A 21,793-nucleotide genomic window follows, 5' to 3' on the forward strand; every position below is an offset into this window, starting at 1 on the left:
CGAATACGCCTTGAGCGATAACGCCGGCGCCAATCAAAAAGGCCCTACTGTGGGATTGAGACTGCTGCTACATGACCACAGATCTGCCTCCATTACTGATTTTTTTTTTTATTTATGCCATTAAAACGATTCTGCTGGTTGTGCGGATAGAGAAAGTTGTATTTAAAGCACCACTATGCTACTATACGCCACGAGAAGCCGTCATTTACGCATCCTGATTAAGTATAATAGGAGAAAGTGTATGTGCGAGAAATGATCCCAGCTGTGAATTTCGATCAGGGACACTAGTCGACGCTCGGCGTTGCCTTTGCCAGCACGTACAAATGTAGTGCTGCCGTTCAAGACCCTATGACGCATCGTTTAGCTCTAGTAGGCACGGAAAAAGAAAAAAAAAATGCCACGATTATCTAAAGATATCGTCAATATAATGGCTGCTTCAAAAACAATGATGCAGACATTGAAAAGTAAGTGATATCTGTTAGTTAATAACCTTCCAAAATAGTTCGCTTACCTAGATCTGCGGCTGAAAACAGATTAACCTCATCCGCAAAGGTAAACTTGCCAAATTATACCATAAGAACCAGAGCAATCTTAAGTCATCTATGACACACCGTTAATCAGCAACCTGTTTGAGTATTGCATCAAATACAGCTGCTGTACGTTGATCGACGTATATAATTGATTCGAGGACAGATAGATTTTACGTCATACTGTACGTAATCATTATACTAGTATTATACGTGTTGTATAGTAACCGCGTGATTTTCTGGATCGCTGATGTCATTACCGCGAATCCCATATGAAATTATTCGGAATAAAACAATTTTTTATGTAACATGTGTCAAGTATAGGACATTTTCAAAGGGAACGGAATATATATATATATAAATGGAAATATTTTCAACGTTTCAATTGTAATGACAAATAAGGGATGCCAGTGTCCTATGAGGGTGTACCCAAGCAGTAGGTCGTAGAGTCGACCGATGCAAGAGAACTAGACAGAGAGGTAACTGCTGCAATGCAATGCGGACACGGATTCAACTGTATTATTAACCGCTAGTGTTGTTTTCGTTGATTAAGGTTAAGATGGTGGTGGCATCGGAGGGTTTCTCTCGTATGGAAGATAAAGATCGAAGAGCCCCGAAAGGAGCCATTGTTAGCGCTACTGGTAGAAAAGAAGTGGCAATATAAGGGAGTCAAAACTGAACGTCATGGCCCTTTGATTCAAGAGATTGAGACAAGAACACCTGGCAGCTATGTCACAGGGTTGAGCTTCAGTTTTTCGATAGACACGCATCATTTAATTTTTATCTGACCTTTCTAGTAGGCTGCTTACGAAATATAGCTAGTCCATCTTTGCAACTTCTTTTCATAATACACACAACGAACAAACGCGAGAAACTATTCACTGAAAAAAACCATAACACGGAGTGGGATGAAGAAAAAAAAGAACGAAAGAAGGGTCGTTATATTATCGCGCCTCCCGTTCAAAGCAGCAACAGACTGAGCGTTTGTCAATAACTTTGCGTGCACCGTTTGCCTAACAAAATACGATCAACGTAGCCGCGCTTGTCGAAAGCAAGGCAAAAAAAAGTGCGGCCTTGCATTAAAAAAAAAGGGCATTTCAAACCTACTAAAAAGTTTGGATTTCTGAAGATCGATTTAACATAGATATCTTAATTTTCACGTTCGGCACCATTGTTAACGGCTGTCTCCTGGCGCCAGAGGAAAAGTATCTCCGCTCGGGTTTGCAAAGCGTCATATTTATATAGTTAAATACGATGCACTTATTTCAAATAATAAGCTACCTTCTGGTTTAATAGGACGTTGGTCTCTGACTGTAGCTCTTAAATCTCGTGCTTTGTACCGTACATTACAATGCTTGCCTTTTTAGGTTCAGTCTGATAACCAATGTATGGTGTGCATTGTCACACAGCTACATGTACACGCGAAATGCCAGATCCTCTTCATGTCGAAGCTACACATAAGCACGGCAAAGATGGTTTAATAATGCCCCTATCCTTTGAACCCCATAAAATTCCCCCTTATGTTTTCTGCAGGCATTTTTTCTGCTGTTGTTGAGTGCTGCTCTTGGTCGGCATTGTTACGTGCTCCTGGCCCTACAGCTAAGAGATAGTACTGATATAATTATGTCTAAGCGGTACCATATGAATTGTGTCTTTCATTCATTGTGTCAGTTGTCCCACGTTCAGCGTTAACGTTCACGATTTAGTCAGGAATCCAAAATTTAGGTGTCCAGGCGGTCCGTGCACTCAGTCGTCATTAAAGCAAGCATATGTACATCATAGTGTCAAATGTTAACGCTCGTAAAAATACAAAAAAGAAACCCTGACGAAATGCTATCACGCTTTTACTCAATGAGTGTGCATTTCCAATAGCAGTTAACGTAGTAGCGATGATAGCAGCAGCCAGCACCGCGTTCATGTCATATGCTACCTTCACCCCCTCCCCCCAACGCCGTGCACTTGCAAGTCTGGTTAGTTACCATTATCACCCTTAGCGCTGGGATCGATGGTTGTAAGTGCCGGGTAAACTCGTGTTCTTGAATCTGTGCTTGTTTGTGCTTCTACACGTGTAAGACTTGTAAGTGTCAAACGCATCAATTAACGTTAGCATAATCGACCACCGCCGTTATACGTAGCCGAATAGAGCCGAGGCCGCTGCCCTAGGAAAAGCTTTCCGGACAGCAACGCAGGATCAGCCAGCGATTGACTAAACGATCGGCGGAACTAAAAAGACGGCACCAGCCGCTGAAATTGCAGTCAGCTGTAAAAAAAAAGAAGGTATCGAACCGAACGCTTACTAGCAGCAGCAATGACGCTGTCGCGCCTTTTGACCTTTCAATGCCATCGTCATCCATCGACGATGATAGTCACGTTGGCCTTTCAAGTTACCACGAACAGGCGCGTAGTAATAACGAAAGACCAAGAAGCTGGCGTCGTCAGCAGCAGAACGAGCAGACGAAGAACGATGGAGCAGGGGGCATCGGGAGAGGGCACGGGGGCTCAAGCCAAAACGGCGCCGCCGGACAGGTATTGACAACAAGCCCAAGGGGAACGATGAGCCACTGCTTTTGCGTCTTTATCTCGCTTTTCTTTTCGTCGTCAACGTCATAGCCTACTGTTCCGTCGCGAAACGATTGTGCCAGAGGCGCCACTATACACGGCCGATACTGCAGGTTCTGCTGTAAGGGTTTAGGGCGTCCCTGTTGCAAGGGTCCAGTTCACTGGTCCTTTGTGACGGTAATAAGGGGAGAGTTGGATGAACGGGGTGGAAGAGGAAATCATCATCCTGTTCACCTACCGTAGATTGCGGTGCATTGCGTTCAGTTCTTATAGACGCACTGTCCCTACTGCTGTTCATTATTTCGATCATTCTGAAAATGCAGTATCATTTGTTGCGGAGACGAAGGCGGTGGGCTGCCTCTGCTAGTAGAATCAGGCATTTCGTAATCTTGTCCATTCCCCACCGGCGACCGACCAGCGAAGGAGCCATCTTCTCTGCTATCCCCAATATAGTTGTAAGGGAGTCAGCGCCAGCCTATAAACGCAACTTGTTGTAACATAATTTGACTTAATGAGTGCCACTGCTTTCAGACCATAAACGGGCGAATGGCAAGCGAGAGCTGCGAAAAGATACAAGGAAAAGATCACAATTTTGAATAATATAAATCACTACTTCTCTTATCATCATGAAAGCTAGAGCCATTCTGGCTAATGGCTTATATATATATAGAATTTTTTTTGCTACTGCTTATTCAAAATTATAGTTATAAGAATCGCCAATCGACGACTGTGCGTATAATCGGTTCATTCGATGTTTTCCTGTTGTGGTGAGCTGTCTTTTTCACATACACAACAAAAATGGTGGATAACTTTATTAACTAGTATTTTATAATTGAAACATTGATTATCGTAAAAAAGCTAGTCAAATCCTGAACGAGAAACGCCGTTGCCCTATCCTGTCTATGTTGCGTGCCCACGCGCAGTTTCTGGTCATTTTTGTTAATCATCAAGCAATTGCTTTTTGTAAACTTTTATTTATTTAACAGCAAATGGGTTACCTGTTTATTTATCGATCAGCAAGTGATTGTTTGTACGAGTTGCTTTTGAAGTACTAGTGCCTTTTTGCTTGTAAATGAAGAGACCTTTAAGCACATGGAAGCTTAGAGAAGGAAAAGACAACTAACCAGAGAAAAAACAACTATAAAGCTTTACGTTTCAGACCTGTAGAACGCAATAAGTTGCCTAGTGTACACACACTAAACAGTGGTTGATTTCCCATTGTTTTTGGATTCACTTTGTCCATGAGACGCTAAATACGTCGGCAGCATAAGTGACGTGTAACTTCAACACGGTATAACACGACGCCACCAGCAGCACCACCAGCTATAGCTACCAAATCGAGACGGAATTCGATGCAATATCCTTTTTACCTTGTTTGCAACAAGGACGATTAAGCACTGACAATTCGCTGGTACAGATCTTCTATTACTTACAAAATAGGATAGTTATACGAAATTATATTTCTATACTGCTTATTTTATTCTTCCATAGTAGATTTCTTTATGACACAAAGCTAAATTATCTGTTTCCAGCAAGAGGATTTTATGCCCGACCGGTGACGGAAGAGATCTAGATGTACACCATTGTGCCATCGTACCTCACAGGTACTCATTGATGGTAACATTAGTTGAGAGTGCTTGTCTAATTCGTCGTAATTTTACCACAAATCAAAGACGTATGTGTAATTCACACAGGTCCATGTCAAACTCAAAAGTTAGAAATGATGCTCTGTCAATAAATCAACTCGCATAAAAGGGCTGATTTCATCAAGAAATAGAAACCGAAACCGATCTAATCTATGCTCTTGATATACTTCAGCAGTTGCAACACTGCACTAAAGTCAAAGCTCGGCTTACTAGGTCCAATCTGAAAGTGTAATCCGATTGTGTACTTTTCCTTAGATCGCCTCAGGCATAGGCACTTGCCAGCGGCATCAGGATCGTTCTAAGGGCAGGATCGCGAAATATGTCCGAATTCTAGACATTGGGTTGGGTAGGACAAATAGCCTGCCTATTTTCCGTAACAGCGCCGCTGGCAATGGGACTGCCATAGTTCCACAATTGCGTGACCATAACGGCTACGGACTTAAACTCGAATTAGTACCTGTGATGGTGAGATTGAGTTCAGATTAAAAAAAAAAGACATGAATTCAAAGCGCGTAGATGAGTTTGTATAGAGCATGCTCGACCCACCATTACTATAACTAGCGCACAGGATGTTTAGGTTTAGCTAACTGTATATAATATATCCGTGACATTCCCCCAAGAGAAGTACACATATCAAGTTAACAGACGCTGACATTTAAATTCAACGATGTTGAGTGCGTTGTGTCGAACGGAGACTCACGCGCAGAAGACGGTGGACGCCATCGTGCGTTTCCTCTGGTCGATAAAATAACTTATTGACTCATAGGTTCCCGATGAGCCAGCGAGTTAGGCAATGCGATGGCGTTCGTCGGAAGATGTCGGGTGTCCGTCCACCCACCACCATATACGTGCCTATCTTTTCCAAACAAAAAGGCCAACTATGCCTCTCGCTTTTTCCTCCTCTTCGTCCTATTCGATCTCCTACTTGCTGCTGAAACTTATTTTTCTGGCCAGCAAACAACATGCAAACTGAACGCGAGACATTTGAGGGAAACGGGGGCAAACTATGGACCGGACGGCGCCGACTCAGTGAAGGTGTTCAAGAAACATTTCTCAGGAAGGGCAAGGGGGCGCTGATACCAGCAGGAGTTTCGTCAGGAACTGTAGAATAGTCCGCGACATGGTGAACAGCCTTGCGAGCTACGGGGTTTCACTGTCCGGTTGTCTTGAAGCATCATTGAATAGGATAGAAGAGACGAAATCGGACGAGATGGGATCCCGACAGTCCCCAACCTGTCTTCGTCAACCCTTTCTCTTCTACTCTGCTTCACCCTACCGGAATGGTCTACTTTTGCGACTTTTTTTTTCATTGAAACAGAGCTAAAAGGATGAAAAAAAGTAAAATATTCACGAGGCTGCAGGCACGTTCGTCGCAAACCGTACCGCTTCTGCAGGGGTCAACGAGAAGCAAGCAACTAACGGAGAAACGTGCCGAGAAAGACGCCGCCTACGTCGCATAGAGGGGCAGTCGACGTTGAGAGGTCAGTTTCACTTTTTCTCTGCCTCATCTTTCCTATTCGCGTCTCGCTGCTGAGGGGTGTAGGATGCAAGTGGCTACCTTTTATGGATGGAACCAATACGACCGACCAGCAGCCGAGGCAGCGATAGTAGGGGAAATGTAACGGTGAGGGAGTCAGTGTCAGTCTGTGTCGCACGTAATTGAGCCTGCCTGTTACTAGTAGCGAAATTGAAGAGGAAGAGATAACGAGCACGCGATTTGCAGCGAACTTGTTTCCGCGACTGCCGATTCGGACCGAAAACTGGAGTGAACCAGTGGGGGCCGCCGAAAACGGGGGAAGATCAATAGTGAAGAGTAGAGGTTATGGATGACGTGTAACAGTGAACGGTCATCTGTTCACGATGAATCGACACCCCACAGTGGCAGCACTAATGATGGCGACTGCCGCGCGATGATGCTGGTCGCGGCGGTGACCTCGAGGAGAGCAAAAGAAAGGGAAAGCATAAAGATGGCATATTCATCGAATCGTCAATTCAATCGTAGTTGGCGATGATAGACATAACAAAACACTGGAAAAGGACAAAGAAAAAAGGTAACTACGATTGTGTCAATATACAACGGTGTGAGAAACCGTAAGACGACGAAACTCTTTAAAAAAAAGCCGCCGAAATTGAATGTGGATAGTGGGACATCGGAGCAATGCTAGAGCAAGGTTTTACGTTAATCGATTAGTCCATGCGATAGTTTCCCTTCAAATGAGAGAAAGCCGTACGTCTAGGGCAAAGCGATGGGGGCGATTAATCAATATTGTCTAAGATTACAACGGTACCTGGGGCGTGTATTAGAATTGTTCATTTAACAAATATCTCTTTGTGAATCTAACCCCTGATACCCTGAATTTAGAATTACTGTATTCTAATTCTATAACGCTGCGTGTGTATATTTTCCAAGTCACAAATAGCATCCGTGAGTTATACGCTCGATTGAGCTGCTCCACAAGTTCGTAACGTTACTACAGAACAAATTTGAAAAACCCTATTGTAAGTAAACAGCGTACCATCCGCATATTAAAATGTATTATACAGAAATGACAAATGCGTGGGTTGATGTTGCTTGTGAAACGATGCGAGAGTGCGAAAAAGCACGGATGGCCTGGAGGTAATAAGTGGTCCAAACAAAAATTGAGTAAAAGCTAATGAAAATTAATTACAAATACCATACCCCTATAAATGTTCGTTCTGAGTAAATTATATGGACCAACTTTCTTACGGGTTACAGAGCCACGTCGTTGAATATCGCGAATTGGGTTTTGGGGTCTGTCGCAACTTTAACCGTTGATGTGTATACGTTATCATCATCAACAATTGTTAGCGTAATTAGAAATAACGGCAGTAATTCGAAAGACTATCTCTCAGCCATGATGAAAGTGATTTACGGCATCTTTTATTTTATGTCTGACTGTAGCACATCATGCTTGCTGTATAATTAACCTCAGCTTGCAAGTGTAACGTACCAACCGCATAGATCATGTATGTATTGAGAGCCAGTTATGGTTATTATTGTTGTTGACAGATGCAACTGTTCCCATTTTCATCGGGTCTCCTGAGCTTTCGGGTTATGTATTATAAAAATCAAACCTGACGTTCAGCATCAATTATACTTACGATTTGTACGCATTACGTAGCTGGAGAGTTGGCAGACCAATGTCTAGCAGGAATAATAACCTTAAGCAGAACTGAGTTACTGTGGGAAAAACTAGAGGTCTCCATTTGCAGATGTACTATATTTACGTTTTGTCGGAGATCAGAGATTGCAAATCGTTACACCCAGAGCAGCTCTCAGCATAATAAAACCACTTATCAAATCGAGTTAAAATTGGAAACAAAACGCCTTGGTTAAAGCTGAATACTGGTACATTCAAAAAAAAAAAGAAAAAAAACGAAAAAAAAAGGAATACACAACGCCAGTGTGTCCTAGTTAGTTGCATTACCGTCCGAAAATTCGGCAGCAAAAATCTACCAAGTACTTTTTCCCTGGCTTCTACCAGAGATGTGGCACACATGTAAATCACCTACATTCTGCACATTTTTAGTAACATTACTTCCTTTGCTGGTGTGAATATGTATAGGTACCTGTGTGTATGTGTCTGTGCGTGTGCCTTTTCCCTGTGGCTGTTGATTGACGCATTTTCAGTTTTGTCGCCTGTGCCAGTTGCAAGCACGACAGCCCGTAAGCGATGATCCATGCGTTGTCATAATATCAATGACAACTGAGAATGGCCGCAGCGGTAGATCAAAGTTCATTTGCTGGTCATGACCATGCTGGTGGTAGTCGTAACATTGTCGATAGCTGAAGAACAGATGACGACCACGTGACGCCGAAGAGAAAACGTCTCGCCTAGCTCGATTGCTTAAGAAGCAGCGTGACAGCAGGTCACGATAGAAAACGAAGTTTCATTCGATTTCGTCTCTTCTGCTTCATCTTGCTCCATCTCCTACAATGAAGTTTTTGGGGGTAATTTGCGTTTCACCAGGTACCAACAGGTAGCAATGCAACTATTACCAGTGCTATACGTTGGTGCTACTGAGGTGCCCGAGGCGTGATTCCAGCTAAGCAACGCTAAACGTTTCGTATATCGTTAGTAGAAATAGCTTTATTTCTAACCTAACACGGTTAGCGTTATATTGTACATTTTGTTTCCAAGCGGGCGTTCGGACACCTAGGCATAGTCACAGCAATGATCCATTGTAATATTTTAGACTTGGCAATTGTTTGACGCTTATGTTGGTAGCCAAAGTGACGGCCGCTGAGGGGCACTGGTACACTGCAACACTAGCAAAATTGCCATCAACTAGACCAAGTGGTCGACGATGCGTTTAATAATTACTGAAACAAGCATCGTCTTGTCTTAGGACCAAAGAAAAAAGCAATATACAATACAGTGCCATCGGTAATATAAATAATACCTATAGAGCAATATCCGACCAAATTAACAATAGACAATGTTATCACTGCGTGTGAAGTAATCCGCATCAGAGGATTTAGCTTATACTACCGGTTCCATATGCCGCGTTCAAAGGAGATTGGCGGCCCTTCGGGGCTGCAATTAGCTCGGACTATTAATAATAATTCAGCGATAAACTCAGCCATGTCGCAAATCGTACATGGCGCCCACATAAACTGGGAACACAAAATAGTCCTGCGTGTGCTGTTTAGGCTTAGACTAAGAGAGAACGGTTGGTTTTGTTGTTAATTATCCTCATCTATGGCGTGTCTGCTCCACCCCCTACTGATCAGTGAACAACGGTGTCCAACTAAGCTCAGGTAGTCGGGACACGCATTGTACAATATCATACATTAAGTCGATATATATTAAGGAAGTCTTTAAGATTCGGTTTGAGGGGGAAAAGTGACGTGCTGGGGAAATAAACTTTCCATACCAGCGCACGATAAACGATAAAATGCTCAGACGTGCGTACAAATATAATAGTATAATATAATGCTATATAAAAATATAATACCTTAATAGATATATGCGGTTTTTGAGTTAAGGCAAAATAATACAGAATGTAGTAGACTTAAGCTTCTAGACAGTCGCAATTAGCGGTACATTGCTGCGAAAGCCGAATGTCTATAATAAATAAACTACCTCAATGTTCTATTACGTATTTTGCAAGAATATATATGCCGCGATTCCCATTGACTTGTGTCTAATAGATTATTATAGACAGGACCGTAATGAAGCTTCCTGAGCTTCAACTATTTCTTTCATATTTAACTCTGATTAGCTTGATCCGTATTAATCTTACTACTGTTGCCTGTTACTGTTAGTATGTTGAATACCACCACCACCACCGCCGCCTAAACGAAAGGTTGTGCTCTTTCAGCTTTATATTTCCTTTGTGCCACCACTGACAGCATCCGCTAATACTGGCTATAGTGATCCCACGAGTTCCTTCTCTCCTTTTTAACGCTGTAACAGCGACACGGTGTTAAAAATGAACATCGTTCCTCTCCTGATCGCTGCCTCGATCTCGGCTTTTCAGATGCGTCCGTGGGCGTTGTGGGCCATCTCAGCACATTTCAGCATCTCTAAGCACTGCTCGCTTTCGTTGTGTACCAGGACGACACAGAACGACAAAGTGACTCTGGCGTATGCAGCCTCTTTCTGGTTGTACTCTTCACTGGCGGTCACGAAATAGGGACGCTGGACAGAGCCTCCACTAGAGCAGCAACGTTTGTCCGATTTTGGCTCTTTCATGTTTCTTTCGTTCTTTCTTTTACGATGAGTAGATAAAGACGAACGCCAGTTCCTGTCTGCCGTTTTTTTGCTGTTCTCTGGGCTCCTTGATCAACGTACAGGTAAGTCTTTTAGGTGAAGGTCTCTGTCGATGTGATCTTACGCGTGTACCTTCCTCGGTTCTTCTCTTTGAATGAATTTTGTGTAGCAAAGACATGGGCATAAAGAACAACTAGCGGTATCCTGCCTTCATTTTTGCCCTGAACGAGAATGCGTAAACCCATCGAGGGGCAGAATAAGGGGCGAGCTCAATTTGCCCGCAGACCCACGACCATTTTAGCGTCACATGTCAAGCCTTCTCCATCCCTATCTTCTGAATCCACCAGTCGGATTTTCTTTGGCAAAGATTGCGGAATCGGAGAAGGATAAATTGGAAATGGAGGCTTGGCTAGGACAATATAAGAAAATCAGGCCGGAAAGGGCTGACTTTTTTGGCTGAGTAGAAGAAGCTTCCCTGTACTGTCACTCCCTTTTTTTTCGTCGATAGTCATTCTCTCGCTGTGTTTCTACTCCATCTCTTTTTATATTTTGCCTGTTTTTTTTTTGTGGACGACTGTGAGCACTTAGTATTGCCTGTTTGGTCACTTCGGCTTTCACCTGTCCTTGTTTGCTTATCCGACAAGAAGAGCTGCTCTCTGTTTAGCCGCACCAGTCATGCGATTGCAGAGATTCGCCACTCTGTTCCGTCACTATCGCAGCCGTCTCTGTTATAGCGTTTCGAAATGTAGCGTGCTCGGTTCTTTCACGTTGCGGTAGACAGATAGAGGAGAGACGAAAAAAATAAGCCACGAGTACGAACGGCTGCAGCGTTAAAGAGCGCAGACCGAAGATCAATTTAAAACGCAAATTCGCCTTCAGCAGTGCCCGGTGATCACCTTGTGGCAGCAGTAATAAACGAATACCCTATGGATTGAGGTAAATCTGACTGTTTTTTCTTGGCGTGCCATTTAGGTCGCTGCCGAGGTAAATAAACGTCGTCAAGACACCCGTCTAACGGAAGATGAGCGTAAAAAACACGAAGCCGGCAGAAATAATACGATGTTAAGCAGAATAAAGTAAACTGCATTGTTTTCCATTCAGGAAAAATGACCCTAAAGTTTGATGGTACTTTATCTATTGCCACTCATGCGTATTAATTAACTCGAACGTACTGCTTTACAATACGACTAAGTGTAGGCAAGGACTCGTATAAAATGTTTCACTCGATTATCTAAAGAAAGAATCGAAATTCGTACTTTACATACCTAGATTTTTCAATGAAATGGTAAGGAAATAACCAAACGCAACGCAAAAATATATTTTGACACAAACCATATCTACTGCAGCCGTAAACCATGCGCTGCGTTGAGGTACAATTCTTAAAGCACTTCTATGGTAGAATTTCACTGCAGTGTGTAAAAGATTGCTAGTCGGTAAAGCTAACGTAGAGAGAATTACGTGTTTGGCAATCTTCCTATGCCACATGACGCATTCGCATACAGTCAAATGCAGTAGCGATTACCGCGACAATGAAAGCGTGATTACAAATTCAGAATTTTTAAACAGGACAACGATATCAAATTCTACCACTGACAAATTTGCCGAAATAACGCGTCCGCCGCGCAGCAATGGCGACCTTCGGTTATCGGAAGTCAACGAGAACGTCAAAAAAAAGATAAAACGGCGAGACGCGTCAGTCGCATGATGTGAGTTCAGAATATTCTCTCAATGGGTCTGGCACGGCTCCTGGTCAGTAGCCTGCCCGCTTGCCTGCCCAGTTCAGGCCGCAGCAGCAGTGGCAAGGTTTGCGCGAACAGGGGGCTAACTTGCAAAGGAAAACTTGATCTCATCTGGCAGCGATGTCTAGGCGCGTCGTCAGTGCTTCACGCTACGAACGGCTGGTGCGTGATGGGTATCTCAAGCGTACTGTCGTTGCAGCTGCGACCAACTCTGGGCGTATGCTTGGTAATACACTGCTGCTGCTATATTCCCGTCTGCTAGTGTTGGGTGGCTGGCTCATACATAGGCAAATTAAGATGGAGAAGACTGCGAAGAAGGAGGCAAAGAAATTTGGAGCTAGATCCGCAGCGGTATTTAAAACAGTTCATCTGGACCAATGTAGCGGATGCGGACTAACAAACTAGCACATAGTCATCGCACACAGACACGCAGCACGCACCTCTCTCAGATAAAGGTAGACTTCCATGGGACTCATTGATAATAGCTAATGATGATGGTAATACAGAGGAAAGTGCGTTTTTTCGAAGACGTAGCGACGCCTGCCACCAGGCAGCAGTAGGCCCCCTGCAGACGCTCGGCCAGAGGTAGTCCCGGAGCAGCGGAACTGGATGGCAGTCAGCCATGCTAACGACTAAGAAAGCAGACTACGGGAAAAAATAGCTGGAAACAGTGCAGGCATCCATGGCTTCTCTCTTTCCTGCCGAGATAGTCTGTGGGATAACTCTGGATGAGCAAGAAGCTACTGGGTTAGAGAAGACCGGCGCCTATGATTCAATCGCCAGAGACGCTTATTCCTGTTTCGCCCTTCTTTCCCATCACGACAACATCTCAGATCCCCCCCCTTTCGCGAGTTATACCCTATTTCGATCCACGTTCCCCTCCCATCTTAAGAAAGAATAATGACGACAAAGAAAATAATAACCCTTGGGACCACCCGGCAAGCCTCCTGCACCCCTCGCGTCGCCTCAGAGGAAATGGAGGACGCGAGCGAAGAGAGACGCATAAGAGAGGGCGAAAGAAGAAGGATAACATAGAAGCAAGACAAGGCGGAAACTTAGACTTCACCGATCGTGCCTTCACGTCAGGGAAACTAGTGCCACTGCACTTCGAACGACAGTCTTGGATCTTTTGTCGGAGCTTGTCCTGGACAGTGGCTGACAGATCCTGACATACTTCTCCATTCCTACTATATTAGGCTCTTACTATTACTATGGTCTGCGCAGCTATTCGCTTGGTGAAATAGCAAGAGGATGAAGGATAGAAGAAACGCTGGAAACGGAGAGCCAGCGTTCATATTAAAGTTGACTGTCAGGGAAGTGTCGTAGAAACAGGGAAGCGACGGACCAGGGATCCTACGGGAAAACGCGAAAACGCGGCAAGACAGGACACTTGAGGATCCGTCGACGATGGAGGCGGTGTCAAAGAGTTAACCCTTCGTGTGATGCTTCGTGCTCCCGTTACGCTTCCCTTCCCGTTCGTAGCGTCTGCACTACTTCGCTAAGTCAAGTAGTTCTTTGGTCATCCAGGCCACGTATTCACTCTCATAGACTTCGTTGTCGACAGTCCTAGGTTACTCTTGCGGCGGCGGCGGTAACAGCAGTCATAAACAGAAGCTACTTCACTCCCACCCAGATTTCCTTTGCTATCTCGATCTACTACCAGTTTCCGACGAGCCCCGCACGTGGCTTGTCTTCGATAGAGTCACTGACGGCAGGGAGAAGAAGTCAAGTTAACCGAAGGTTGCTTCTTCTCGGTGGGTTATTCTCTTCTTGACTTCGTCAACGAGCGGGCGCAGGAGAACCGTCCTAAGGAACAACTAAATATAGGATGCCCACGGGGGCGATGACAATGGTGTTGATCGCAATGCGGGTGGCTGACCCCTAGGAGGCATTTAAGGTCCACCCAGCACCAATGGTTCAGGCCGTTGCAATCGGCTGCTCCTACAAGCTGAGTCAAGCGTCAGCTACCTTCTCTCTATCGCTGTCCTTTCGCTATCTGCTCGCCTCTATCCCGTCTTTACCGCTTACAGTAAAAAGCGTTAGATCTAGCATTGGCACTGCTGCCACCGAACCCTTGAGCTTCTCTCGCCTCGATCGGCCCGAATAGCGGTAGGAAGCGGGCCGCATGACGAAGCTGCTGCGTTTCAGTGCAGTCGGTGGGCAAAGCGGGCAGATGTTTAATTAAGAAGTTTAATGAGCATGAAATTGTTAGAAGTGGGTACGCTTAACTCGTCCTTCTTGGGTTCCCGGCCTGCAGACAAAAATAGAACTTGTCGGTGTGTGCTTCCGGACATAGTCGTAGGGGCGGAAAGGACTTCGGGAGAGTAAGTTCGACTATAACGGTTGAGACAAAACACGCTTCTTCCAACCCAATACCCATTCCGCAGTGCCGGCAACTGGTGATGGAACGCATTCGACAAGAATATCTCTGTTGAAAGACTCTGCTGAACGATTAGCTAGAATCGCTCAGAGCAAAAGGATTGGAAGAAATGATATGCACCCAGTCGGAAATGCGGAACGGCATGTGATGTTACCTATGGTTTAGCTAGGTGGTATTTACCTAAACCGCCCTTTCGCAACTAAATTTTGGTATAGATAAACTGCTAATATATACGCAGGGACGAAGACAGGGTACACATCATTAGAAGCACCAAAAGTGTCTCTCCTTGTCTAGTACTCCTTATGCTCGAAAATTCGTTTACGCATACTCACAACGAAGGTATGGTTCTTCAGTAGCCAATATGACCGATATTACCTAAAAAAGAAATTTGTGTTGGCCCTAATAGCTCAGCAGAGACTTAGGGGATCTTTGTAAGTCCTTCGTAAATTTTGCGACGACAGCAGTTTTGCCATGTTTCGTATATCAAGTTTTGTTGGGCGGGCTACTTGATTCTGCTTGCCATACCTATTTGTCGACATCGTCATCAGGATATCAGCCACGCGGGTTTCCCTAACAGCCATCCGAGCCCACCCACGGTCTCTCTCTCTCTCTTCTCTCTCTCTGCCATTTTCTATCGCTAATCTCTCTTTATTTTTCTCCATGGGTGCGCCGCCCAAATCGTGCTACTGCTACTTATCTTCGCGTCATCGAAGGTGGAACACTGAGTAATGTAAAATATGTGTGTTTGCGTTCGTGAAGATATGGGGGGGGATTGGGTCACATCGCTGCATTGTCCCACACTGGGTAATGCAGCAGACAAGCTGTGAAGAGAATCCGGAGATGGATGATCTTAATGGAGATGCCCGAGGGGTAACAGAAAGGATCGCGATATACGTCGGCAAGGACAATCTTTGAACGAAATGTTCCATGTTCGCTTGCTTTGTCGAGCGGATTTAGCATCTCATTTTTGTTATTTCTCATACTCTCGAATTACCACCGCTGCCTTTACTGAACTCTCGCCCTGAAGCGCCCTATCAGATGTGTATTATTTGAGTGATGACGTGCACTAAGTCCGAAGTAACAGAGCTTGTGGTTTTGCGAACGTACGGAAAGGGGGCTGATAATTGTTCATTGCGGAACACGAAGAAAAACCACAGGGCAATTTTTCTTTTTTTGTTTTTACTTATTTCCGTCCATTTAGAACTAGTAACGCAAGCGAAGTCCTTAGTCATGTCGTGTAATTCTCAAAACGTATGAGATAGCTAACTTTGTCATTAAGCGACAGAATTGCATGACTTTAATGCAAAAACGGAGGATTATATTTGAGAGCAGATCAAGAACGGTGCACTCTTCGTTCTTTTTATAACAGTTTTCTCTTTCTGGCTGTAAAAATTAATCCCTATGTATTTGCTGGATATTTCGTCAAAGTAATAATTCATCAGGAGATACTATTATTGTTGCCTGCGAAGGAAGCTCTAGTCAGAGGTCAAACGGAAATCATGTGTATTTTCTTTGAAAATTTAGTTCGAATCTGCTAACCCACTAACATGGAAAAAGAGCCAATGTAATTATTTCAATGGCTTGCTTCAGACCAGTGTATCATCCAAAGCAAATGTTCTTCGAATATAAATATAGGTACCCTACTGTCTACTACCTACTGCTAGGGCGTGCGTTGAACAAGACATAAAGTGGGGTGCACGGTAGCCTCTTCAAACATTGAATGTAATAGTGGTGTTCAGGAAAAGACAGACGTTTAGATATGTCCGTACAGTGAGCAAAAGTGCAGTAGAAATTGGAAAATAATCAATAACCAAAAACGACAGACAAAGCGTGTCATTAGAAGCTATAGGTGCTTAAAAAGATGGCAATCAGGAATACCACTAAAGCGGAAGGCGCGGGCTTTTAAATAGTTTTTTACTAAGTGGGGTACTTTAAAAAAGGGCATTTTAGGTTGTGGTGTGTTTCTTTGTTCTGCCTAGTTACTCGTCGAATCAGGAGTGCAGCCACTCGGTGTCAAAATTCGATCGGAAGGCCATATTCCCCTTACTTTGGCATTAAAGGAAGAAAAATTTTTATATTGAATTATAACATCTGGTAGCTCATACTTGTTAATTAGTATCCATTAAAGGCCATGCCGAGGAAATATTTGGCATGCAGTCCTGTGGGTTCTGCGAATAATATAAATTGAATGATATTAGAGTACTCGATCGAGCAGGCCACATCGCTATTTTGCCGTTTATTCGTGTAGGCTGCACACTAAATTCCGTAGGTACTACTTGCAAAATAAATCAGCTTGTGATAATCGTCCCGGCTCTAGTCCCATTAAATGACAACTATTTAAAATAAATAAATAAAACTTCAACTGACCCTTCACAGTCAGTTGTGAGCCCGATATATTTTCTCTATTGCCAGTAGTGTTGTCTCTAAAAGTAGACGTCTTCGGATTCAGCAGGAGCTGCACTGTACTCTGCCTAGACATTATCATTGCTAGCTATTGTGAGCACGCAGCATCACGCTGGCTGTAGTGTCTGGTGGGCTCATGGTATGCGTGAACGCATCCACCTGCCACTGCACGTTCGTACGAATACACGATCTTCTCGCGTTAGGGCTTTTGCTACTAGAGAAACGGTTCAAGCATAAAGAATTGAACATTGTCTGTATCGTTGTTTGCCTTCCTTTAATGCACCGACGAAACAGAGTCCTAATTAGGTTTCCTCCATGCAGTAATAGTCTTTCAGCACGTTGCAAGTTTTCGTGCTCGTACGCGCATGAACAGACATTGTGAAGACGCATTCAGCCCTCGTCGGGTATATAGAAGTGTGTACATCGAGGCGTCAGGTATCTTCTGTTGTTCCTAGATAGGTTATAGATAAACAGTACGAGTTTTTCGTTGTGTACCGTTGCTCTTTCGATGTTATTGACTTTCTAGAGTGTCCAAGAATATGCTGATTACTTATAATAGTAACTACAGCCCATCTGCCTGAAACAGAGGCCGTAACGTTAGGAAATCCTAATTCAGATACACTTGTAAACGCGTAGCTGGTGCAAATCAACGCTGATATTCACCTCATTTTTAGCAGAGTCTAGAATATAATACATTGTTAACGGAGATAATTATTTGTATGTAATGAGATGTATTTTACGAGTCACATGACTATGTTAATCAGAAAGCGTGGGGTAACACCTCCCTGAGTTCAGATTTCTCCGATGTTATTAAACTGTTGATGTCAAGGAGCCATTTAGATTCGTTGAATTTTAGGATAGAGGTGCTTAATATTGTTATTGAAAATTGTTTGCGAATTATCGAATAATTGATCTACGCCTGAGTGTAGTACTCTTCAAAGATGTGTAACTGTGTTGGAAACTGCACGGTCTAGTTGGTATCAGCACTATATCTAATAGCACATATATTGCATTCGTCCATACAATATACCTGAACTGGCTGTCAAGAACGTAAAGTTCAAGTTAAAAAAACGAAGGTGTTGATTTTTACGCCCAGCATTGGCACTAAAGATCGCTCAAAGCGGCTGGCTTCTAGCACTGAATAACGTGTGTCTACGCCCAGGTCGTCACGTGTATCTGAGTTTCAATGCGTTACCACTAGACCATCTGTGGACGTTCGGCTGGAAACATTAAGGTAATCACAAACAAACATAGATGCATTGTATAATGCATACTATAGGCTTTACTGTAGGGTGCAATTTAGCATTATAGCACTGACGTCGCCCGTTGATTACGGTGTTTCGCTATTTCTCACTCTTGCACTGTACCCTCTCAGCCTTTATCCCTTTAGCGCGCGCTTCCGCTCCTTCTATCGTAGACCGACGCTCCAGAGGGAATGCGGTGCGAGACGAGATTTACTATGCACATGCTTGATGCTTTCTGGCGAAGCTCCATTACCAAGTAAACTGTTTATCGGCCGACGCTCAGCCGATCTGAACTAAAGTGCCTCCTCGTTTCAGCGTGTTTTCCGCATCAATCGTCTCACTTTGCTTCACGTGACTTCGCACCCCCGAAATGCTATTCACATTTAACTCAGCGTCCCAGCCTGATTGTAACAGCGGACGCAGGAATCACATTTTGCTATGTTCCTTCGTGTATGCCATTACCCATGCCATAGTAGAGCAAAGAACTCCAGATGTTCCTGTATCCCAAGCACGATGAGCGCCAGCTAGCGGGAATCCGACGCGAGACTGGGGTTGAGCAAGACGGGTTGGATGGGTTGACTACAAGAAAACAGGGGTGTCAAAAGGCAAGCCTCCTGGACCACATCGCACACAGACTAAACTTTAATCTTGAATCAGCCACTCAGCAGTCTGTACGGGCGATAGAAGGTTCGCTGTCTGCTACCGGGTCGACAGCCTTACTCAGTTTGTGTTTATACAAAAGTAGCATAAACCTAGCCGTGCAGATTTGAAGATTTGAAGACTGCTATATTAGCCTCATGGCGAAGAACACCATTGCTGGTGGTGTTTTTCACCGTTAGGCTAACAGTGATGCTGATAGCAACAGTGGCGGTGAAGCACCTATTGAATTTGAATGAAATAGTAAGTTGCTATCAACTGTATTTACGTTCTTTTTCTCATTCCATTCTCTTGCTCTTCCATATCCTACGTTTGGCCCCTCGAGATCACAGTACTTGGTTGATGAGGTTCAAGTCTCGAATGTAACGGCGCAAAGAATCGAAACGAAGTTTGCTGTTTTGGTTTTCGCTCTGGGTGAGAAAGCGATGGCATATCACTTGCTCAACCTCGTTTGTTGAAAATTTCTACCAGCTCATGAGGCGTCAACTTTGAACGAGGTTGATGAACGTTGCTACTGCTGCTGACGCCATTTGTACACCTCACGAACTCTACATCTTTTCAAAAGTGATTGTGGGAACAGGAACAAATATTCTAAATTCACGCAATCGTTTGTGATAAGGTTACTTGGAGGAAGCGAAAAAGTATCATTGCTGACAAATTCCTTTAACTGAATCTTGTAATTTTTGAATTCTACGAGGACAAGCCGGAACAACAACGACTCAGTACGGAGAACAGTGGCAAGGTTGCCAATAGATTTTCGTATTCTATACCCTATATACATGTTCTTAATTATAAGTAAAATGAACCTGGACGTCCACGTTTCAATTTACCCTGTCTGTGAAATTGGCTTAGAAGGAAAAATCGAATCTACCGGGCTAAGTTTTGCAATGGTCCTCGCTTGGTTTGTTACTGGGATTCCTAAATCTGTCACATCCTTACTGTGGTCACCCCATTCAGCCTCTCACTGCCGTTGTTCCCCTTTTAGCGTCATCTCGCCCACTGCATTCGTCTCTCGATGACTCTTGACTGACCACTGATCATTACGCACACCTGAAGTGCAAGCAATTTAAAATGGAAACAACTGTCTGAGTGGAGGGGCTGCCATCGTTCCGGCCAAACGACCGCCGTGAAGGTTTTGTTCAGTTATAGTGGCCTTTCGTCCCTCCTGCTTCCTTCGCTGTCCTTTGCCTTAATACAAAATTAGGGTTGCTTACGTCATTTGATTCTGGGGTTAACCCAACTCGGTTAAAAGGTTCAAAGTGCTTGAGTCCAGGTCTGTTTCTTTGTGAATTTAGCTAGGTCAAGTGTATTTGGACAGGTGGGGGCTATTCTGGTTAAAACGAGCATTCCACTCGGCCAGCGCATTTGGACATTTCGGTAGATTGGAAAACGATCTGAATTTTTTGGCTGGCAGTCACCTTGCTGACAATTCCCGTCCGTCCGGTTAGTCTCCAGTGCGGCGATGGTTCCGTGAAAGCCCTGTCTAAGCACCAAGGAGTATCAGAATACTCCTGAATAGCATAGAGCGTGGCCTACCCAGCTTGTGCGGGAAGGTACGCTTTTTCTCTGTCACTCTTTTGCTTGCTGCCTTTATATTTATCTCTCGACTGGTTAAATTTGGCTACCCTTCTACTGACTTCGGCTGAGTGTCGGTCACTGCTTCTGCTGAAAGATCTGCTGACTGAAAGATTTGCTGCTTTGTCTATCGCTTTCTGCACATATTCTACTTCTTCTACCTTCCCAACATCCTTCCAAGGCTTTTAGAGATCGTAAGACGAGCTAAAGGCAGTAACGATTTTGCGTTTGCAGAATAGGTTCCAACGGAAGATTGTGAAGAAAGTCAAACCGCTGTAGGTGGCCAGAGCCATGCAGAGTGGCCATCGAGCTTGATTCGACAGACAAAATCGCCAAAGTTCTTCCAGCATTCCAAAAGGCTTCCGCCCTAGCGCTCCCTTATCCAGATCTCTTCGTCTTTTGCCTTTGTTCTCCTTGAGCTTTCTTTTCTCCGACGTCCCCACTCTCGCAACTCCGTTCTTACTTCTGCTGTCCAACTAGGCAAAAGGCTATTCGCCATCCGCAACCACAATCCACAAGGGAGGTAGCGATGAGGGCGTCTGGGTATCTAGGCGACACGGGCGGTTCTGCCACAGCCATTGCCCCAGGCATCAGAAGCCGTTCAGCTCCAAAAACGAAATAGTATCAGTATCGCAAAACAGGGATATGTGAGAAGATGACTAGAAAACGGAGAAGAACACCTCAGAAAAGAGGAGGAAAGCGTTCGAAAACGAATTCGAACAGCCCGAGCGGACGTGGTTGCTTGGTTGCGTTGCGGTTCCCTTCCGCCGTCACATGTGTGAGAGAAGATGGAATAGTCCGAATAAAGAAGACTGTCTGAAAACGAAAGCAGCAAGCAAGGAACGACATTGAGAAAGAACTGCTAACTCTATCCCTCTGTCCATGTGTGCCAGTTGCGTTCGTGTGAAGAGAGTACAATTGGACCAGCCTGTTTCTCAGCTTTTGCAGCTCTCCAGTTCGAGCTCGCCGTACGGCTTGCCTTGTGTGTACTGCACTAAGACACAGTGAGAAATAAGCGACGAGTCAGCCACGCAAAGAGATAGAAGAAAAGCAAACAGGATGCGGAAAACGCAAAACCTTCAAGTACCAAAAGACGGCTGAAAGTCGAGTGAGAGAACTACAGATCTTTTACTTTTATAGGCGTTTTGTGTGTGTGCAAAGGCAAAAGAGAAAGAAAAGCTTTGGTGCTTTCGCTTCGTCAACTCGTTTTCCATACTGCTCAGCTGCTGGTGACTGATCGCTTTTTGCCTTTGCTTAAAAGGTCGAAGCGTTAGCGTTGCCATTGTTGTTGTTGTTGCTGCTTCTGTTCTTGTGGGCCTACTGCG

General features: G+C 44.3%; 1 long non-coding RNA gene across 1 annotated transcript in view; it reads left to right on the forward strand.

The window, feature by feature from the left end:
• Positions 1–214: 214 nt before the first annotated feature.
• Positions 215–21,793, forward strand: part of LOC111264371 (uncharacterized) — a 38,660-nt gene continuing 17,081 nt past the window's right edge. The window contains exons 1-2 of the long non-coding RNA XR_002682827.2: positions 215–464; positions 10,238–10,553. This is a non-coding gene — a long non-coding RNA (uncharacterized LOC111264371). The remainder of the gene's footprint in view (positions 465–10,237; positions 10,554–21,793) is intronic.

The sequence above is a fragment of the Varroa jacobsoni genome, unplaced genomic scaffold, assembly GCF_002532875.2.
Source record: "Varroa jacobsoni isolate VJ856 unplaced genomic scaffold, vjacob_1.0 scaffold_851, whole genome shotgun sequence".
In the NCBI taxonomy this organism is placed as follows: Eukaryota; Metazoa; Arthropoda; class Arachnida; order Mesostigmata; family Varroidae; genus Varroa; species Varroa jacobsoni.